General features: G+C 41.3%; 1 protein-coding gene across 2 annotated transcripts in view; it reads left to right on the top strand.

The window, feature by feature from the left end:
* Positions 1 to 20603, top strand: part of LOC139539166 (PTB domain-containing engulfment adapter protein 1) — a 172450-nt gene that overhangs the window by 84708 nt on the left and 67139 nt on the right. For both annotated transcript variants that reach the window (XM_071342017.1, XM_071342013.1), the window contains exon 2: positions 12658 to 12743. The gene's annotated coding sequence lies outside the window, so the exon portion shown is untranslated. The remainder of the gene's footprint in view (positions 1 to 12657; positions 12744 to 20603) is intronic.

The following is a 20603-nucleotide window of genomic DNA, read 5'->3' as shown; positions in this document are numbered from 1 at the left end:
GGGATGGATGCTAATCACTCTGGCAAGGCTGCCTCACAGACAGAGCCCAGGCAAGGCTCCCACTTCACGCTATGAATAAATTAGTATTTTCTCATTGCTGGTCGATCATACCCATTAGGTGTAGGTTACCCTGTTATTCAGATTGATGGCTGCCAAGGTTAAATCTGCAGGTCCAAGATCTGAGGCCAGCTGTCGGCTTGCACAAGGCTTTAGCTCAAAGTGTTAATACTGTCTTACTTGGTGGTCTGGATGTGGTGCGTCTACGACCAAGGTTGGAGTTCCGGGCTGTACAATGTATACAAATACTCTCCAGTAGATTCAACTTTGCAGGTAATAGCAATATGGTGGTAAGTCACTCTTTCCCTGCTGGTCCCTCTATGATGTTAAAATAATGTAAATTGAGTTTCTACCATATTGCTTTTACCCATTCTGCCTTTAGAGATCAATGCTTATAAACAAAAGGAAATGGAAGGAATATTTTCAGCAGTACTGGAAAACAGGCATCTTTTGTGCTTGGTTGCATGTTACACATGTTACAGACACACTTTGAGCAATTGTTCGAGTTGTATTACTTGAAACAGATTTGTAATCTACTTGAGTGAGTGGTCTGCCAATCGTGAGTGAGTGGTCTGTCAAACTTGGCTCATCTTCACAAATTAACATTATTATGAGCTTTTCTACTTGTTGGCTTGCCAGCTGCCCTCATGATTCTTTCCTGTTCTTTTGGAGCTAACAATCTAAAATATTGATGACAATATTTTGATGGCACATATTTATTGTCATCTAACTGATTAAAATCTTGTTTTAGCTAGTGTTGTCTCTGTAAAGGAAAAATGAGATGTGCGCTTGCTTTGTGGTTTGCAACTAATTGACAACATCATGAATAGAAAGCAAGTTCATTATCCTTAATCATGATGTGAATTATATTTGATCAATTGCAATGTTTTGTGAAACCCTACACCAGTTCTAGATTATCAAATCAATTAAAGTAGTGAGCTACAGAATTAAGCTGTTGGCTAATGAGAACCTAGGGTAAGGAATATTGCTGGCAATTAAATATCGCTGCAAAATGAGTCCTATGTCAAATTGCTGAAGGAGAGAGTTAACCATCTAAAATGAGGACTGCTCATTTGAACCATTAGTCCTCAAGAAAATGATGCTGCCTAGTGAAATCTTACACAATTGGTGCTGCTATACACATTCTGCATGGCCTTGATTCAGAACATGGACACAATGTATAAATTATTACATTCTGACTTATTCAGCTGGTCTAGCTTTCTGTGAAACCCAATGACCTGAAACTGAGGACTATTATATTCTACACTGGACTTCTACACTGATGCAGTGGATTCACTCTGGGTGGTTAAGCTGCACAGTTATTTGTCCCTGTCTGTTTTCTTAGTGGCCTTGGAGTTTAAAAGTCTGTGATAGATATGACTTCACCTTGACTGTCAAATGAAATAGCAATGTTTATTTGTCACAGTATGCAATGTACCATGCAGTAACATCGGCAATGGGCCGAACAGATGATCCAGAGTCCCTGTTGGTTTGAACATCTTTTCAGCTCCCTCTATCAATCCCTCCATCTAATGTACATATTTTTCCTTCCATGAGAATACTGGTCTTATTTTGACCTAAAATGTTTTGTTGCTTTTTGTCTTAATGCATATTGCTCAGTCATCTCAAGTCTTTGATAGTACAATTACATAAGGTAGCTTTTTTACAACCAAATCAAAATTTTTGATGTAAATAGCATCCAATTACTTATTTTTTGGGCAATTTCACTTGTTTTTGAGGAACTGACCCTGATCAGCGATGAATTTCCTCAGTCTTGTTGTGTAATACAGGGGCTCTAAAAAACATTACAAAATACTCTAAAAACACGAAAATACATCCTTTTAGAAACGGAAATGTTCCGAGCATAGTGATGCAGGTGTTTAGATGTTGTACACATGAAATTGTCATTCCGAACTTTATCCGCAACGTCGTATTCCATTTTGTGTGACTATAGCTGTTTTCACTATCCAGCTGTTCCATTCTCTGTGTAGCCTGCTGCTACAGTTAACTGCCAAAATAATGGAAACACCAACATAAAGTATCTTAATAGGGTGTTGGGCTACCACGAGCTGCCAGAACAGCTTTAATGCGCCTTGGCATGGATTCTACAAGTGTCTGGCAATTCCTGTGTGGAAGCACCTGCTTTCTATATACTTTGTGTCCCTCATTTACTCAAGTGTTTCCTTTATTTTTGCAGTTACCTGTAGAATGGATGGAGAGGAATCGCTGAAGTTTCAACAATATGGAATATAACATTGCGGATAAAGTTTGGAATGACACAATTTCATGTGTACAACATCTAAAGAACTGTATCACTATACTATTAGCTTTTCAGTTTCTAAAAGGACATATTTGGTGTTTTTGGAGCCTTTGATCATGTTTTCTTCAGAGCCGCCGTACTGCACAACTAGGATGAGGAAATTAATCCCTGGTTGGGGTAGGTTTCTCAAAACAAGTGAAATTGTAAGAAAACGTGTCTGGATTATTCTATTACATCTCTTTACATAAAGAATTGAGATTTGGTTGTAAAAAAAACGAATGTTCCTTTAAGATATGCAGGCTGTTTTCCATATGCTTTTTATTTTAACTTAAAAAATTACTCTGGTTGGGAAATACATTATTGATTAACAAATCTAAAAACTTCAAGCAATTGTCCAAAGCAGCACTTTGAATAGATCCGTGATTGATTTACTATTTATCAAGTTATCCATGTTTCTGTTTTCCTTAGCACGGTATTATGCATAATATGCCCCATAGAGCCAAATGTTCTGCATAAATCCAGTTCTAGGAGTGCCTGCATGGTGAACAGGGGTGACAGTAATTGATATACACATTTAAATAGCTGCTCACTTCAAAGGTCTCAAGGTCCCAAATAGATCTCTTGTACAGCATATGACCTTCTCAAAACTGAAGGGCACACTTTATGTTGGATTGATATACCAGATGTTTTGATATACTGTTTACTGGCCACGTGAGCTTCGAAGGTATTGTGTCACAACAAATAAACAAGACATAGGCAAGGTTATCTTGTATGTTATATCTGTCAGTGACAAATGCACTGTAAGGTTTACTCCTGGTGGCAAAGTGGCCCTTTCAGTGTTTTTGTGCTTCTTTTTGACATTGTGCTAACTTGCCATAAGCACAATATATTTCACTAGTTTAACTGATACATAAAAAACACTGTCTGAGATATTCATTAGTAAATTCTGCTAAGGCAAGTAAATATGTTAAGACCTTGAACTAAGTTGTCCTTTGTCCAGCCTCACATCTACCATCCCCTTTGATGTTTCAAGGATTCTATTAGGGCTCGTGCCTATTTTGAAGCTAACGTTCAAATCAAGACAAGTTGAAAATCAGTTGAAGTTGTGTTTGCTCACACAGTTCACTGTAAGGCCACACTCTGTCAAAGCTAGCCTGCTTGCTGACTGAAAAAAAGATAACCCCAATGCAGATTGAGTTGGGCGTCTGCCTGTCCGTACACTAAACTTTAAAGTCGCTGTAGGACCTGTAGACCTATACAGATTTCAATACAGAACTGAAGTTCTGATTTGCAAGTACGAATTAGAATGTAGAAAAAAATCGTCAATGCACATTATCTTGTAGGACCTAGCATCAGGCATAGGACGTAGGACCAGGCAATGGACCTAGGACTAGCCATACCAAGAAGAGTAGAAATTACTGTCAAGGAACATTTGATGAAAGAAAATATACACACGTACACGTATAGGCCTACACATGACATTGGTTTAGATGCCGGACAGAAAAAATTATAGAAAAAGACTAAAGTGATTTCAGGTGGCCTATATGTTGCTCTGTTATTGATGTCAAGTGATGTAGAAAAGCCACAATGTCAATCTTTAGCTGATTAAACTTCTAAACATTCTAAACACTTCAGCGAGGAGGCCTCTCTAATCGACCTGGCCCGGGTATCCTGGAAGGATATTGACCTCATTCCGACAGTAGAGGATGCCTGGTTATTCTTTAAAAGTGCTTTCCTCACCATCTTAAATAAGCATGCCCCATTCAACAAATGTAGATCCAGGAACACCTGACTGCCCTTGACCAGCACAAAAACATCCTGTGGCGTACTGCATTAGCATCGAATAGCCCCCGCGATACGCAACTTTTCAGGGAAGTTATGAACCAATATACACAGGCAGTTAGGAAAGCAAAGGCTAGCTTTTTCAAACAGAAATTTGCATCCTGTAGCACAAGCTCCAAAAAGTTCTGGGACACTGTAAAGTCCATGGAGAATAAGAGCACCTCCTCCCAGCTGCCCACTGCACTGAGGCTAGGACACACTGTCACCACCGATAAATCCATGATAATTTAGCATTTTTCTACGGCTGGCCATGCTTTCCACCTGGCTACCCTTACCCTGGCCCACAGAAACTTGCCCAAGCCTCCCCCATTTCTCTTTCACCCAAATCCAGATAGCTGATGTTCTGAAAGAGCTGCAAAATCTGGACCCCTACAAATCAGCCAGGCTAGACAATCTGGACCCTCTCTTTCTAAAATTATCCGCAGAAATTGTTGCAACCCCTATTACTAGCCTGTTCAACATCTCTTTCGTATCGTCTGAGATCCCCAAAGATTGGAAAGCTGCCGCGGTCATCCCCCTCTTCAAAGGGGGAGACACTCTAGACCCAAACTGCTGCAGACCTATATCTATCCTACCCTGCCTTTCTAAGGTCTTCGAAAGCCAAGTTAACAAACAGATCACCGACCATTTCGAATCCCACCGTACCTTCTCCGCTATGCAATCTGGTTTCCGAGTTGGTCATGGGTGCACCTTAGCCACGCTCAAGGTCCTAAACAATATCATAACCTCCATCGATAAGAGACAATACTGTGCAGGTGTATTCATCAACCTGGCCAAGGTTTTCGACTCTGTCAATCACCACATTGTTATCGGCAGACTCAACAGCCTTGGTTTCTCAAATGACTGCCTCACATGGTTCACCAACTACTTCTTAGACAGAGTTCAGTGTGTCAAATCAGAGGGCCTGTTATCCGGACCTCTGGCAGTCTCTATGGGGGTGCCACAGGGTTCAATTCTCGGGCCGACTCTTTTCTCTGTATACATCAATGATGTCGCTCTTGCTGCTGGTGATTCTCTGATCCACCTCTACGCAGACGACACCATTTTGTATACTTCTGGCCCTTCTTTGGACAATGTGTTAACTGACCTCCAGACGAGCTTCAATGCCATACAACTCTCCTTCCGTGGCCTCCAACTGCTCTTAAATGCAAGTAAAATGAAATGCATGCTCTTCAACCGATCGCTGCCCACATCTGCCCGCCCGCCCAGCATCACTACTCTGGACGGTTCTGACTTAGAATATGTGGACAACTACAAATACCTAGGTGTCTGGTTAGACTGGAAACTGTCCTTCCAGACTCACATTAAGCATCTCCAATCCAAAATTAAATCTAGAATCGGCTTCCTATTTCGCAACAAAGCATCCTTCAATCATGCTGCCAAACATACCCTCGTAAAACTGACTATCCTACCGATCCTTGACTTCAGCGATGTAATTTACAAAATAGCCTCCAACACTCTACTCAGCAAATTGGATGCAGTCTATCATAGTGCCATCCGTTTTGTCACCAAAGCCCCATATACTACCCACCACTGCAACCTGCTCTCGTTGGCTGGCCCTCGCTTCATATTCGTCACCAAACCCACTGGCTCCAGATCATCTATAAGTCTTTGCTAGGTAAAGCTCCACCATTTCTCAGCTCACTGGTCACCATAGCAGCACCCACCCGTAGCACGCACTCCAGCAGGTATATCTCACTGGTCACCCCGAAATACAATTCCCCCTTTGGCCACCTTTCCTTCCAGTTCCGACCCGTAGCACTCACATCTTTAGCCAAGAAATGCTTTGGAAGGCTGGTCATGGCTCACATCAACACCATTATCCCAGAAATCCTAGATCCACTCCAATTTGCATACCGCCCCAACAGATCCACAGATAATGCAATCTCTATTGCACTCCACAATGCCCTTTCCCACATGGACAAAATGATACCCCCTGGTACAGAGGGTAGTGTGTACGGCCCAGTACATCACTGGGGCCAAGCTTCCCGATCCAGGACCTCTATGCTAGGCGGTGTAAGAGGAAGACCCTAACAATTGTCAAAGACTCCAGCCACCCTAGTCATAGAGTGTCTTCTCTGCTACCGCACGGAGTGCCAAGTCTAGGTCCAAAAGACTTCTTAACATCTTCTACACCCAAGCCATAAGATTCCTGAACAGCTAATCAAATGGCTACCCAGACTATTTGCATTGCCCCCCCCCCCCTCTTTTCCACTGCTGCTACTCTCTGTTTATTATCTATGCATATTCACTATAACTCTGTTATTTTTCAGCTGCTCTTTAATTGTTTGTTACTTTTATTTTTTTACTTAACACAAATTTTTCTTAACTGCATTGTTGGTTAAGTGCTTGTACGTACAGTGCCTGGCAAAAGTATTCATCCCCCTTGGCGTTTTTCCTATTTTGTTGCATTACAACCTGTAATTTAAATAGATTTTTATATGGATTTCATATAATGGACATACACAAAATAGTCCAAATTGGTAAGGTGAAATGAAAAAAATGACTTGTTTCAAACAATAAAAAAAAAAATGAACGGAAAATTGGTGCATGCATATGTATCCACCCCCTTTGCTATTAAACCCCTAAATAAGATCTGGTGCAACCAATTACCTTCAGAAGTCACATAATTAGTTAAATAAAGTCCACCAGTGTGCAATCTAAGTGTCACGTGATCTCAGTATATATACACCTGTTCTGAAAGGCCCCAGAGTCTGCAACCCACTAAGCAAGGGGCACCATGAAGACCAAGGAGCTCTCCAAACAGGTCAGGGACAGCGCTTTGGAGTAGTACAGATCAGGGTTGGGTTATAAAAAAATATCAGAAACTTTGAACATCCCCACGGAGCACCAATCCATATATGAAATCCATTATTAAAAAATGGAAAGAATATGGCACCACCACAAACCTGCCAAGAGAGGATAACCCTGAAGGAGCTGCAAAGCTCCACAGCGGAGATTGGAGTATCTGTCCATCGGACCACTTAAAGCCGTACTCTCCACAGAGCTGGGCTTTACAGAAGAGTGGCCAGAAAAAAATAAGCAAACACGTTTGGTGATCGTCGAAAGGCATGTGGGAGACTCCCCAAACATACGGAAGAAGGTACTCTGGTCAGATGAGACTAAAATTGAACTTTTTGGCCATCAAGGAAAACGTTATGTCTGGTGCAATACCAACACCTCTCATCACCTCGAGAACACCATCCCCACTGTGAAGCATGGTGGTGGCAGTATCATGTTGTGTAGATGTTTTTCATCGGCAGGGACTGGGAAACTGGTCAGAATTGAAGGAATGATGCATGGCGCTAAATAGAGGGAAACTCTTGAGGGAAACCGGTTTCAGTCTTCCAGAGATTTGAGACTGGGACGGAGGTTCACCTTCCAGCAGGACAATGACCCTAAGCATACTGCTAAAGCAACACTCGAGTGGTTTAAGAGGAAACATTTAAATGTCTTGGAATGGCCTAGTCAAAGCCCAGACCTCAATCCAATGGAGAATCTGTTGTATTACTTAAATATTGCTGTACACCAGCGGAACCCATCCAACTTGTGGGAGCTGGAGCAGTTTTGCCTTGAAGAATGGCCAGAAATCCCAGTGGCTAGATGTGTCAAGCTTATAGAGACATACCCCAAGATACTTGCAGCTGTAATTGCTGGAAAAGGTGGCTCTACAAAGTATTGACTTTGGGGGGGTGAATAGTTATTCACACTCAAGTTTTTGTCTTATTTCTTGTTTGTGTCACAATAAAAAATATTTTGCATCTTCAAAGTGGTAGGCATGTTGTATAAATCAAATGATACAAACCCCCCCAAAAATCTATTTTAATTCCATGTTGTAAGGCAACAAAATAGGTAAAATGCCAAGGGGGGTGAATACTTTCGCAAGCCACTGTAAGCATTTCAATGTAAAGTCTACACCTGTTGTATTCAGCACAAGTGACAAGTAACATTTGATTTGATTTGATCAAGCAGCATGTGTTTCAGTGTTTTGCCATTCACCCAATTTACATAACATAGATAGTTCAGTTCAGTATGTGTCATTTAGCAAATCATTTAGCTAATCAAGTAAAATGTTTGATGTACTGTTGATGCCAGTAGTTTTATGTTTACCTATGGAGCATCCATCTTTTTAGCATTCAGTTCGCAATATCCAGTTCGCCACAAGCTTCGGGCAAAAATGTTTACTGTAGTTTTGCACATTAAACACAGTGGGAGATGAGAACACTGTTGGAACTAGCAGCATGCATGGGCAGCTCTGTTGATTCTAAATTAAAGAGTGCAGGTAGTGTTTAATCAATAACACAAATCTGTTGGGTCGCTGTCTGCAATTGAAGGATTGAGTCGGATTAATTCTACTTTGCTCCCATGGAATTACAGTCCAACCTCTCTTGACTGCAGTTGACATATTAAATCAATGATCTTTTAAATGGGTCAGGTAGGTCGCAGTGCGGCCCATACCTCTGTTTAAACCCACTCTTTTCTAATGCATGCAAGAGCGATGCAATGGGTTGTGTAGTATACCTTGGCTTTAGAAGAGCAGTCTCGAGTGGAGCAGGGGGTTGAGCTAATATCTTTAAAGGTAATGTGTGATACATGCAATATGACTGCTCGATTACGTTTCACCACAGATTGGCTACTTGTTTTGCATGGTGAAAGTATGCATTTTATAAAGCCTCTGTGGTCCCAGGTTGGGAGGAATTTGTGAAGGCTCAAGAATGGTTTTCCATGCAGCATATTGTTGCGCACATTGCTTTGTCTTAACGCATACTGTCCCTCAGTGCTTTAAAAGCTGTTTTATTCATCGTCAATATAGTTTTATTTGCTATTATAAAAAAGGAAAACAGCATAAGCTATTTATAAATTCCCGGGGCTTGGAGTCGATACATCTGCATCTGATCAACATTGCTTTATACAACAGTGTATTTTCAATGGTTTTATGGGTTGACTTTTGTCATGTTTTTATAATTGGCAACAGTAATGCATATGATGCCAGTTTTAGCCTCAGCTAGCTTCCAGTAAGTTTTGTGGTGTATTTTAGAATGCTTGGTCCCCCTCCACACTAGTAGGACCCTGACAGTGCAGGCCCGGGGTCTTCCCCTCAGGAGATGAGCTGGCTAAAGGATGGCCTGCCTAGCTCTGCCTCAGCCTCTTATCTACCCCCGGCAGCAGCCCTCAGGCAGTGGAGCTGCTGCTGGGGCTCGAACACACAAACCTGTCCAGATGCTTGGAAGAGTAACCGATGTTGCCACATCACGTCTAACACCTTTTGGAATGTAAAGAACAGCAGGAGAAACACTTTCACAATGTATGAGAATGAGATGAAAGGGAAATAACTTTTTTCCAACGTTTATTTTTAAAGCCAGTGTGCTGTTGGCCCTGCATATGTAAGTCCCTGTGGGGTTTTCATACTACACTTACACAAATACACAAAGATGGATACCTTGCACCGAGTAGGAATATTGGCTTGTTGCCATTGGCTTTTGCTATGTTCAAGGAACTCATCTAAGGACTATGGGGATCCGGTTTTGATACTCTATTTCTACAGTTTCAAGTTGGTGGTTGTAGTTGCAATACTCTCATCGTGTTGCTGTGTCGTTCTTCATTAAGAGTATTCTATGCACATACTGCCTATATTTTCTAAAGAGACTTACCCAACTGCATTTTTTGTTCTTTTAATCCATGTTTCTGTAACCCCCTTCTGCTCCCAGGTGGTCTATTCTCATAATGGGTTTAAAAGCGTCTCTGAAAGGTGCTCGCCTTGGCTCAGCAGGGCTTGCATTTAGAACTATGTGATTTGTTCTTGTGCAACATTACGCCTTATTATTTCCTGCCGACAAGAAACCATGGAGTCAGGGTCTGCCAGATTCACATTTAAGTCGCACTGTCCCGCTAGCTGGAGGGTCTGTGAATGTGATGACTGCGGCAGGACCAATGAAGCAGCCAGGGAGAGGGCCCTAGGACAATGCATTAACAATGTCTCCCTGTAGAAGTTTTGGGTATGTCTATGCTGCAGGCTCCTTCTGTTCACACACAAGCAGCTGCTGAATAGCAGATGTGTTGGAGGTCTCCATCAGTCCCTAGGCAGTATTGAGATACTAAAGTCTCATTTGAATAAATGAGGCCCTCAAATAGTTCTACAACTTGAAACTTGAATTTCAAACTATATGGCTTGGTTGTGAAATGTATAGCATGTCAGCACTGAAGCAAAACCTGAACTTTTTCCAACTTAGGGGTATAAACCATGTAACTGTTCAACTGAATATTGAAATATTAATTTCAGAATATGTGACTGTGAAGTAGGACGGTGCATTACCACTATTCTAGGCCAAGAACATATTCAGAGCTTGACATTCAGGTAAATTTGGCAGTGGCAAAACAATTTTCAGGTCTTGCCAACATTTTTTAAGCAGATTTAAGTCAAAACTTTAACTTTGGCCAGTGTATATTTGGCCTTGTGTTTTAGGTTATTGACCTGCTGAAAGGTGAATTAATCTCCCAGTGTCTGGTGGAAAGCAGATTGAAAACTACCCAGTTTTTAACGATTACAAGCATACCCATATGTTGCAGCCACAATATTCTTGAAAATATGGAAAGTAATACTCAGTAATGTGTTGTACTGGATTTGCCCCAAACATAACACTTTGTACTCAAAAGTGAATTGCTTTGCCACATTTTTTGCAGTATTACTTTAGTGCCTTGTTGCAAACAAGATACATGTTTTGGAATATTTATATTCTGTGCTTCCACTGATGTTGAGTGATTAGACCTGGCTCGCAGTCGCCGTTCCAATTGATCCCAAAGGTGTTCAATGGGGTTGAGGTCAGGGCTCTGTGCAAGCTAGCCAAGTTCTTCCACACCGATCTTGACAAACCATTTCTGTGCGGAACTCGCTTTGTGCACGGGGACATTGTCATGCTAAAACAGGAAAAGGCCTTCCCCAAACTTTTGCTACATAGTTGGAAGCACAGCATCGTCTAGAATGTCATTGTATGCTGTAGCGTTAAGATTTCCCTTCACTGGAACTAAGGGGCCTAGCCCAAACCCTGAAAAACAGCCCCAAACCATTATTCAACCTCCACCAAACTGTACAGTTGGCACAACCGAGGACAGACGATTTTTACGCGTCACTCACAGAGCACTTCTCGCTCTGTGAGCTGGTGTGGCCCACCACTTCGTGGCTGCATTTCCACTTCACAATAACAGCACTTACAGTTGACCATGGAAGCTCTAGCAGGGCCGAAATATGACGACTTGTTGGAAAGGTGGCATCCTATGACGGTCCAACGTTGAAAGTAACTGAGCACTTCAGTAAGGCCATTCTACTGCCAATGTTTGTCTATGGAGATTGTATGGCTGTGTGCTAGAGTTTATAAACCTGTCGGCAAAAGGTGTGGCTGAAATGGCCAAATCCACTAATTTGAAGGGGTGTCCACATACTTGTGTATATAGTGTACATCCTCATTTTTCTCCTATCACAGCCATTAAACTCTCAAAGGGATATTACTTATTTTTTTTACCCATCTACCAATAGGTGCCCTTCTTTGCGAGGCATTGGACAATCTTCCCTGGTTTTTGTGGTTGAATCTGTGTTTGAAATTCAATGTTCAACTGAGGGACCTTACAGATGTGTGGGGTACAGAGATGAGGTAGTCATACAAAAATCATGTTACACACTATTATTTCACACAGAGGGAGTCCATGAAACATATTATGTGACTTTGTTACTCCTGAAATTATTTAGGTTTACCATAATAAAGGGGTTGAATGCTTATGGACTCAAGACATTTCAGCTTTTCATTATTTTATGTGTGTTTTATTTCTAAAAACATAATTCCACTTTGACATTATGGGATATTGTGTGATGGCCAGTGCCACACAATCACAATTTAATCCATTTTAAGTTCAAGCTGTAACACAACAGAATGTGGAAAAAGAAAAGAGGTGTGCATATTTCTGAAGGCACTGTATGTCCTGTATGCCTATATGTACTGTATGCCTGTATGTACTGTATGCCTGTATGTACTGTATGCCTGTATGCCTGTATGTACTGTATGCCTGTAGGTACTGTATGCCTGTATGTCCTGTATGCCTGTATGTACTGTATGCCTGTATGTCCTGTATGCCTGTATGTCCTGTATGCCTGTATGTCCTGTATGCCTGTATGTGCTGTATGCCTGTATGTACTGTATGCCTGTATGTACTGTATGCCTGTATGTCCTGTATGCCTGTATGTCCTGTATGCCTGTCAGTTTTTTTCTGAGGTATTTGACACAGGGGGCTATTTAAACATTACCAGAATCTACAGGTTTCAGCTGGATAACCAACTCAAACTATTGTTTTCAAAAATATCTGCACTTTTTTGTTTATGTAGGCTATATTCTCTTGTTCTTGTGTGGTATCGACCAATGGCAGATGATGGTACAGAATCAATTCAGTATTCCCAAAGCCTCAATGCTGTAGGACTAACCTTTCTTCTCTTTCTCTTCTTCCCCCCACAGAAGACACAGCACTCATGAAAATTCTGAGGCCATTAGATGAGTGAGGCCCAACAGTGGATCCTGGTCGTTCACAATCAAAATTATCGGTAAGGCACCTTATCCGCTGTGGAGCTGTCGGATTACTGCTCATCTTCAAATCTAGCTCACCCGAGGAGCTTCCAAAGCAATCTTTATGTGCTTGGTGTTACAAAACAGCCCATAGAGTGGATAACAAAATTGGAGGCACCGCTGGAATGTATTTGTAGCCTTTTAATATTATTATTTTTATCCCACATACTGTTATTAGAAATCACAAGGGGATACTACTTTTCTTTTTTGTTTATGTGAGCACAAAGCAAATTGCTAGCCCAGGAGGTAAACTATTAAGAAGGATTGTTCAACTTCTCCAACCTTAGTCATGGCTCAATTGTCTGTCCAGCAAGCCCTCCCCTGCAGCCCGATCTCAAGGTCCCCTGAAGCACGGTCTCAAGGTCTCCGGCCATCACTAAGGCATCGTAATAATGACACGAGTCAGCCAAAGGTCTCACCCACCAGGCATCTCTACTAGGGTTGAATAGCAGGAACCGGGTCTTCGAGATTTAAAGAGATTTCTCGGCCAAACCCACTTCCTTTTCCCGGGATAAATAACTGTGAGAAACCAGTAAAGTATAATAAATGATTTCAATGAACAGCATGATGTGAAATTGAACTGTTAAATTAGCCTATATGTGATGTCTAAATCTGGCTTCTCTACGGCCTTCTCTCTTATATCTGCATGATCAATCATCAACGCTGTGGTGGGGACAGACAGCGCATCCTAATATTCTTTTATCAAAATGTTTTTTGGGGCAGAAATGCCTTCTCGAACATTTCATGTGCCTTAATAACAAACCTGTATGCCATCTGTAAATACGAATAAAAGTGTTAAATTACGAGCCTTGTTGGTTAAGCCACAGAAAAAGTTAGCAACCTTCCCTCTAGCCATGATTGGCTGAGATAATGAGTGGGCTGGACATGCCGAGAGAGGATTTTGGATTGATCTGCCATATTGAAGGCTTCTGTCTATTTGAGCTCGTCAGTCTGTGTTGGTAATGCTGTTGAACATGGCTTTTAAGAAATATATATTGTGTAGTGGAGCTGCATAAGTGTTGCTCTCCACTTTCTGGAGGATCAAGTTTTGAAATCAGTGGAATTGGACTATGATGGCTAAAGATGAAAGATGGAGAAAACACCTGTGTCCGGGTTACATCTTCAAACTAAGGGCAACCGTGGTATGGCATTCCTGACAGGGAGGGAGACGCGTTCATCATGCATGATGATGTATACAGGTAAGATAGTCTAGCGTTAGCGAGCTACATTTTGAGATATTACACGTTTCTAGTTTTGAAAGAAAGTGGTTTCATTTCAAGATAAAGTGTACTGATGTTATTTGTTTCCCAAAGCCATTTGCTTTTCTAGTCAACCAGGTTGGTTACCTCCCAGCACTGTGGCATTGTTTGCACTTTGTTCATTGTTGCTTAACTAGCTGACGTTAGCTGGCTGGCTCGTTAGCTAGCGTTACGTGACGTGTGTGATCTTAAACGTGGTTTATTGTTTAATTAGCTAGCTAGCTATATGTCTTAAGCTAAAGTGTACTGTTAGCTAGCTAACGTTAGCTGGCTGGCTCCCTAGCGGACGTTATTATTAGTTTCCCAGAGTTGTTTGCTTTTCTAGTTAGAGTCTAATGTTAGCTAGCTAACATTGAACCTGGTTGGTTAGCTCCCAGCACTGTGGCATTGTTGGCACTTTGTTCATTGTTGTTTAACTAGCTACTGTTAGCTGGCTGGCTCGTTAGCTAATGTTACGTGACGTGTGTACAACACCCGTTGAATATGGCCGGTGTCAGTAAATGTCTGTTAAAAAGCGTAATGATATTGTTGCCAGCAGAGCTGGTTAGGCTGTTTTCATGTAATCCAGAGGTAGACAAATCATCGGCCAGAGCGTCAAGTGTGGGTTCTGAATGCTCCGAGAGCGAAATGAGGTGGGTGGGGCTAAAGCTTAAGAGGGTGTGTACAATGCTGAATGGGTGTAGACAACGAAGAGCTCTTCACTAGATACCAAAACATTCAAAGGCCACAGACTCGCAGTCTCTACTTTTATTCAATGTAAAAAACACCATTTCACATTTTGCTACATAAGACCGAATCCAGGTGGTGAGTCACAAATGGTGTTCGATGGGGTTGAGGTCAGGCCTCCACACTGATCTCGACACACTATTTCTGTATGGACCTTGCTTTGTGCACAGGGGCGTTGTCATGCTGAAACAGAAAAGGGCCTTCTCCAAGCTGTTGCCAGAAAGTTGGTAGCACAGAATTGTCTACAATGTCATTGAATAATGTAATGTTAAGATTTCCCTTCACTGGAACCAAGGGGACTACCCAGAACCATGAAAAACCGCCCCAGACCATTATACCTCCTCCACTAAACTTTACAGTTGGCACTATCCAATGGGACAGGTAGCGTTGTCCTGGCATCCGCCAAACTCAGATTCGTCCTTCGGTCTGCCAGATGGTGAAGCGTAATTCATAACTCCAGAGAACGTGTTTCCACTACTCCAGAGTCCAATGGCGACGAGCTTTACACCACTAAAACTGACGCTTGGAATTGCGCATGGTGATCTTAGGCTTGTGTGCGGCTGCTCGGCCAAGGAAAACGATTTCATGAAGCTCTCGACGAACGTTTGACATTGCTTTCAGAGCCAGTTTGGAACTCGGTAGTGAATGTTGCAACAGATGATTTTTACGAACTTCAGTACTCGTCGGTCCTGTATTGTGAGCTTGTGTGGCCTACCACTTCTTGACTGAGCCGTTGTTGCTCCTAGACATTTCCTATTCACAATAACAGCACTTACAGTTGACCGTGGCAGCTCTAGCAGGGCAGAAAGTTGACGAACTGACTAGTTGGAAAGGTGGCATCCTATGCTTTTCCAACAGTCTTGAAGGATTTTCCACATATGCTGAGCACTTGTTGGCTGCTTTTCTTTCACTCTGTGGTCCAATTCATCCCAAACCATCTCAATTAGGTTGAGATCGGGTGATTGTGGAGGCCAGGTCACCTGATACAGCACTCCATCACTCAACCTCTTGGTCAAAAAGCCCTGACACAACCTGGTGGTTTGTTGGGTCATTGTCCTGTTGAAAAACAAATGATTGTCCCACTAAGCACAAACCAAATGGGATAGTGTATCGCTACAGAATGCTGTGGTAGCCATGCTGGTTAAGTGTGCCTTGAATTCTAAATAAATCACAGACGGTGTCACCAGCAAAGCACCATCACACCTCATCCTCCATACTTCACGGTGGGAACCAAACATGCGGAGATCATCTGTTCACCTACTCTGCATCTCAGAAAGACACGTTGGTTGGAATCCAAAATATCAAATTTGGACGCATCAGACCAAGGGACAGATTTCCACTGGTCTAATGTCCATTGCTTATATTCTTTTGCCCAAGCGAGTCTCTTCTTATTGGTGTCCTTTAGTAGTGGGTTCTTTGCAGCAATTCGACCATTAAGGCCTGATTTACGCAGTCTATTCTTAACAGTTGATGTTGAGATGTGTCTGTTACTTGAACTCTGTGAAGCATTTATTTGGGCTGCAATTTTTTGAGCTGGTAACTCTAATGAACTTATCCTCTGCAGCAGAGGTAACTCTGGGTCTTCCTTGCCTGTGGTGGTCCTCATGAAAGCCAGTTTCATCATAGCGCTTGATGGTTTTTGCGACTGCACTTGAAGAAACATTCAAAGTTCTTGAAATGTCCCTTTTGACTGACCTTCATGTCTTAAGGTAATGATGGACTGTCGTTTCTCTTTGTTTATTTGAGCTGTTCTTGCCATAATATGGACTTGGTATTTTACCAAATAGGGCTATTTTCTGTATACCAACCCTACCTTGTCACAACACAACTAATTGGCTCAAGCACATTAAGAAGGAAAGAAATTCCACAAATTAACTTTTTACAAGGCACACCTGTTGATTTAAATTTATTCCAGATGACTACTTCATGAAGCTGGTTGAGAGAATGCCAAATGTGTGCAAAGTCATCAACGCAAAGGGTGGGTACTTTGAAGAATCTCAAATATTACATATTTCTATTTGTTTAACACTTTTTTTTGTTACTACATGATTCCGTATGAGCTATTTCATAGGTTTGATGTCTTCACTATTATTCTACTATGTAGAAAATAGTCAAAATAAAGAAAAACTCTTGAATGAGTAGGTGTGTCCAAACTTTTGGCTGGTACTGTGTATACTGAACAAAAATATAAACGCAACATGCGACAATTTCAACGTTTTTACTGCGTTACAGTTCATAGAAGGAAATCAGTCAATTGAAATGAATTAGTTAGGCCATGAACTATGGATTTCACATGACTGGGCAGGGGCTCAGCCATGGGTGGGCCTGGGAGCAAGACCCACCAACATGGGAGCCAGGCCCAGCCAGTCAAAATGAGTTTTTCCCCACAAAAGGGCTTTTTTACAGACAGAAATACTCAGTTTCATCAACTTTCCGGTTAGCTGGTCTCAGACTATCCCGCAGGTGAAAAAGCCTGATGTGGAGGTCCTGGGCTGGTGTGGTTGCACGTGGTCTGCAGTTGTGTGGTCAGTTGGACGTACTGCCAAATTCTGTAAATGACATTGGAGGCAGCTGATGGTAGAGAATTTAACTTCCAATTCTCTGACAACAGCTCTGGTGGACATTCGTGCAGTCTGCATGCCAATTGCACATCCCATCAAAACTTGAAACATCTGTGGCATTGTGTTGTGTAACAACGCTGCACATTTTAGAGTGGCCTTTCATTGTCCCAAGCACAAGGTGCACCTGTGTAATGATCATGCTGTTTAATCAGCTTCTTGATATGCCACACCTGTCAGGTGGATGGATTATTTTAGCAATGGAGAAATGCTCACTAACAGGGATGTAAAGAAATTTGTGCACATCATTTGAGAGAAATATGCTTTTTGTGTGTATGGAACATTTCTGGGATCTTTAATTTCACCTCATGAAACATGTGACCAACACTTTACATGTTGAGTTTTAAATTTTTGTTCAGTATAGATATATAGATGTCCTAGCCTAGATTTAACTAATGAATGTTGGGATGTGCATAAACTTCTAACTTGCACAAAATACACTTGCGCTCCCCTGGCCACTCTCCTTAAAAAACAGTCCTTGGCTCTTGGAGTCCCAGGAAAAGCTACACTACAATTGCTTGCAGGACCTTTTTTGCAATCTTTTGTTTACTGAATGCTAAAGACCTCATCCAATAGAAGTCACAGGCAATTTGAAAGAGAGCACGCACGATGGCAGCTATAGCAGTTGTTTATTCAGACCATAACCATTCAATCTTTGTGAAGAGAAGTGAAAGCCGTTTGCATCTTACTGCAGTCCTAATTTATTCAAACTTGTCATTACAGTGATGAAGATGAGGACAATAAAAGGTATTTAATTTAACTGTTGAAAGTGAGGTAGTAATGAAGCAACAATCGAAAGAAAGAGAAGGTAGGCTAATACCGACGTCGCACAACATTAGGGGAAATATTATGAATATTAGCCCAATAATTATCAACATTTAAAATGTTTTCAAAATGTAAATCAAATTGCTGGCCTAAAATTGTAACTTTGTAAGCCTCTTGTCCTGCACCAGCATATCATGTTATCTCCCAGCTTCATGGTTTTGAACGAGGTACGTAATTCCAGTCCATATAATACAGTATTATACAATACAGTACAGTAATACAGTCCACACTCAAAAAGATTAGCCTACTGGAGCTTTCATTTTCATTTGTTTACCTAAGGAAGCATAGCTACATCTATGGGCTTTTATGTTTTTCTGTCACACGTAATATAATGGCACAATCATTTCATTTGGCCTTTTTTGGGCTTGGGCTCATAAAATGTATAATTTATGGCTAATCGGGCTCAGGTAGCATCAGGCTTGAATTGTCATGCCTATCAAAGCTCTCATCAAATCCAGACATATGTATGTGCTTTAGAATGACATTTCCGGTTTGGGCTTGCAATACCTGGTTACCCGGGAGAAAAGTGATTTATTCTAGGGACGGAACATTTGAAAAATACCAGGAAAATATACACCCCTTATCTCTACCCCTGCCGCTCCAATTTATTCAGATAAATCGTGAGTGATCCCAGAGGTCACTCAGGGTAGCCCTCCCATCCATTCGTATATACTACTAGGATATGGTGAACAACACCTTGCCTGCCTGCCTGCTTGCAGTGCTCCCACAGCTTTGGAACTCCATGTAATGCATCAGCGGGTGGTAATCGGATTTCCAATGACTACACAGGCAAATCTGCAATGCTAATGTGCTTAATAAAAGGCTCCCAAATAGGTTAAGTTGATTTAAAAAAAAATCCTATATGGAATTGGCTCACTCATTAGATCCCATTGAGAAGCAATAGGCTACATGCAAAAATCCCAAATAAATGGGTTAATATGAAGATGGGCAATGGATTGAAATCAAAAGTTGCACTATGTGTTGCAGATTAATAGTTTCAACAGTGTGTGTGTTTGAGGGGGAGTGTGTGTATGGAAGAGGGTGCTGGGTTTTCTAACGACAGGAAACGAAGGGAACAAGTGGAGATTAGTGTTTTTCCAGCTATGTGTGTGGTTGTGTGATGGCTCTTGTGAAATGGGTCTGTCGTGATGATACACAGCCCACCCTCCACTTCCCCAAACTCTATAAACATGATGATGTTACAACATGAGAAAACCAAAATTTCTGTGTTTGTGCATGTGTATTTAGTGCCAACCTACACACATTTTGGTCCAAAACAATGTATGAAGAAGAAAAAATGGAGTTTGCATTATTGACAGCAACAACAACAAAAAACTATCTGGCAAACCTTTTCTCCTCAAATATAGTCATTGAATTCATATGTTTTAATTTGTTCAAGAATCCTGGCCGGCCTCAGCAGCAAGGTAGGCCCACATTTTTCATATGTAAATATTAGAATAGGATGACAGGTGTTTATGATGAAGGCATGTTTGATAATCTAACAAAGCATCTAATTAGATACCATTCTCTATAAAGCACAACTCCATTCAACTAATACAAAGATGTGTTTCCTCTAACCTCTTTTCCTGCTGAACCCTCTTCGTCTTCATCAGATATTACTTTGACATATTGAAAGTGGGCCATCTCTTTACACTCACTTGAAGCACTTGAATGCATAGAATTCTATAAATATACATTATAAACTACAAAGTAGAACATATTGAAATCCTGTCAGGTATAATCATGGCAATCATCCAATCTAGAATGCGTTATTTAAGCCTTGGGGAGAAAGTGGCACTGACATATATAATTTAATAAGTGATTTTCACATCACTGTTGTTATATCAAGCAACTTGCGTACAATTTAGAGATTTTAAGAACCATTAGGAAAGTTGATGGGGGTTAATAACTAAATGTTCCTGTCATGCAACGTCAAGGTAAATGTGCAGAAACTTTTTAGCACAAGTGTCAAATGCAATGTGTCCCACAGTTAGTACCCAGAGGTCCTAAGGCAGTGTAAATTGGAAACTTGAAAGAATGTGAATTAAGCTTGGAGTTAATCACTATGTCAGCAAAAAGTAACAATGTCAATGAATTGTTACCAAAATTACTCTGCAGAATATCTGACCTTGTTGAATGCATTTTCTAAGATGCTTGACTGTGGGGGTTGAGGGGGAAACTATCTGTGGATTTCGTGATGAAGCTGAAGCAAGATACAAGGGAAGCATTCAATTCATCAGGGCTCCCAGACAATGACCCCAGATTAGATAATTTTGTTTAAACATTTCAGAGAAGTTGACATGCCTTTCCAGAAATGGTGTGCTTTGTCAGCTGTTTCCACTTTCTGTTTCCAAGATTCAAATGATTCACTGCTGACTTTTAAAAAATATATATTTTTGAATGGATTTTT

Source organism: Salvelinus alpinus, chromosome 14, assembly GCF_045679555.1.
Source record: "Salvelinus alpinus chromosome 14, SLU_Salpinus.1, whole genome shotgun sequence".
Taxonomy (NCBI): Eukaryota; Metazoa; Chordata; class Actinopteri; order Salmoniformes; family Salmonidae; genus Salvelinus; species Salvelinus alpinus.
Note: the sequence above shows the minus strand (reverse complement) of the source record. Positions and strands in the feature narration are given on the sequence as shown.